The following is a 2,961-nucleotide window of genomic DNA, read 5'->3' on the forward strand; positions in this document are numbered from 1 at the left end:
ACATGGGTTACTACTCACACCTGAGGAGTGATTTATATTATGGTGGATGGAGGAACTATCCAAATTTTGGTTGGCAAAGTCAAAACCAAAGGAACATCAATACTCCATGTTCCAACTATCAAGAGCCACCACCTCCATATTTATATCAAGAACCACCATCTCCATATTCATACCAAGAACCACCGCCTCTCTACCCATATCAAGAGCCACCACCTCTCTATCATACCAAGAAGCATCCTCTTTTTACACTTATCAAAAACCATCATATCCTTCTTATGCATATTAAGAGCCATCATCTCCTTATTTATCTCAAATACCATCAGATCTTGAGCTCCTCATGAAAGAATGCCTACATGATATAAAGACAAGTGTAAAAAATGTAGAGAAATATGTGCAAATGATTATTAAGAACCAGGAAGAGGAACAAGCAAATTCCTTCCCAAGATATACAATGCAAGATCCTATGGAAGAAAGTGAGGAAACCAATCAAAGGATTTTACACTCCAGTGAATTAGAGAACTTTCCATCCTCACACATGGAAGAAAAGGAAGATGCAAAAACAAAGGAGGAAGACGCACCTACAAAGGAGGAAGATGCACAACCTCTCATGCCCTTGGTAAGCAATGAAGAAGAGATTGAATTAGAAGAAAGCTACCAAGAGGAAGAGGTTGATATTGAGGAAGCTTGCAAAGAGGTGGAAGAATTCAAAGAAGAACACAAGGGAGTAGAGCTTGCAAGACCTCTTCCAAAGCCATCACCATCCAATACAACATTTAAGTGGGTAAAATTTCTATCCTTAACCTTTACTTTCCCACTTGAATATGAGCTACTGGAGACGGATGGTCAACTTAGAGCTCTTTGTGGCATTAAGAGTAAAAGGAAGATGGTTAGTGGTAAGAGTCGTCAAGCAAGGTTCAATATGGTTGCATGCTCCAAATTAAAATGCAAGGATTGGTGTAGAGCTCAATTAAATGGGTCTAGAAGGTTGTTTGGATGTCTCTGTGAGAATTCAGATTGCTTGCCACCCGATGGGAACAATGGTGATCCACAAGAAGACGGATGTAAAAGCTAGGTTTGGGACCTTAGGATTCATTCCCACAATCAACACTCTTAGGGCCCTGTCACTTGCTTCAACTTGCTCAAAGGCGTTAGGTGCCTAGTTTGGGATCCCGGTAGCCATTGGAATTACAAACATTGGTGGAAATTCCTGGATCAGTACAAGCACAAGCCACCATGACAAGGAGCTCACCACATGTCCAACTTAAGGACTTTAACTAAAAGTGCTTGGTGGGAGACAACCCACCATGGTATGATCGTTCATTTTCATTCTTAGTTATTTTTCGTAGAAGTAGTTTTCTTATTTATTTGATTTTTATTGAGTTCTTACTAATTTTCTGATCATGCAGCTATTTTAGAACAAGAACTGGAAAAAAAAAGAGCACCCGACGCGCAAGCATCGCTGACGCGCACGCGTCAGATGGGTGTGCATAAAAAAATGAACAGAGAGTGTCGCGGGAGTGGCACCAGAATGATGCCTTTTGCACAAACAAGCCCACGCGTACGCGTACCCCACGCGTGCGCGTCATTTGTGATTTTGGCACTCCACGCGTACGCGTGACTTTGAAAAACAGCGTAAATATGTGTTTGGGCAGAGAGTTGTGTGTGCGCGCGGCTGGCTTTGCACGAATCGCATAAAACCCAGGGCATGCGGATGCGTTCCTGACGCTTATGCGTCATTAAGGAAATTTTGCGCCCCACGTGTACGCGTGCTGCACGCGTATGCGTCGCCTGCGCCGCACAACTCCACTAGTTCGTCGCACATTTTTCACTTTTCTTTCTCTCTCTTCCAATCCTGATTCTCTCTTGTTCTTTTATCTTTGTATTCTTCTTTCCTCTCACTATTTGTTTTTATTTTTAGTTCTTCTTTGCTTGAGGACAAGCAAACCTTTAAGTTTGGTGTTGACGCTGCGCTTATGGGTTTTCTGGCATAAAAGGGAGGCGAATCATCTTCACGAAGGAGCACAACCTGTAGAATAAAGCGACCACTAGGATACCTAAGGTGGTTGAGTTCCTTTCATTTTATATTACTTCCCTCTTTTTCTATGTTATGTTCCGGTTTCCTGTTATTTTTCTTTGTTTGTTGCATAATCCTTTATTAGTTAGAATCCTAGGACTAGTTTAATTTTCTCCTAATTGCTTTAATTCTGAAAAGATGTCTCATATATTACTCACTAAGTTTGAATCCAAATAAAAAAAAAGAAAAAAATACAAGAGTGTTATATTGCATGAGAAAGTGGGTCTATATTGAAGAATAGTCTTATTTACTTAAATGTGGTGGTATTTTCTGTCTGGATGCATGACATGAACAGTGCATATTTTTTATAGTAAAGTTTATGAATGTTAAAATTGTTGGCTCTTGAAAGAATGATGAAAAAAAAAGAGAAATGTTATTGATAATCTGAAAAATCATAAAATTGATTCTTGAAGCAAGAAAAAGCAGTGAAAAACACAAAGCTTGCAAAAAAAATAATAAAAAAAAGGATCAAAAGCTTTAAGCATTAATGGATAGGAGGGTCCAAAAGAATAAAACCCTGGCCTAAGCGGCTAAATTAAGTTGTCCTTAACTATGTGCTTGTGGCGTAAAGGTGTCAAGTGAAAAGTTTGAGACTAAGCGGTTAAAGTCGTGATCCAAAGTAAAAAGAATGTGCTTAAGAACTCTGGGCACCTCTAACTGGGGACTAGCAAAGCTGAGTCACAATCTGAAAAGGTTCACCCAGTTATATGTCTGTGGTATTTATGTATCCAGTGGTAATACTGGAAAACAAAATGCTTAGGGTCACGACCAAGACTCATAAAGTAGCTGTGTTCAAGAATCAACATACTAAACTAGGAAAATCAATAACACTATCTGAATTCTAAGTTCCTATGGATGCCAATCATTCTGAACTTCAAAGGATAAAG

The sequence above is a fragment of the Arachis duranensis genome, chromosome 10, assembly GCF_000817695.3.
Source record: "Arachis duranensis cultivar V14167 chromosome 10, aradu.V14167.gnm2.J7QH, whole genome shotgun sequence".
Lineage (NCBI taxonomy): Eukaryota > Viridiplantae > Streptophyta > Magnoliopsida > Fabales > Fabaceae > Arachis > Arachis duranensis.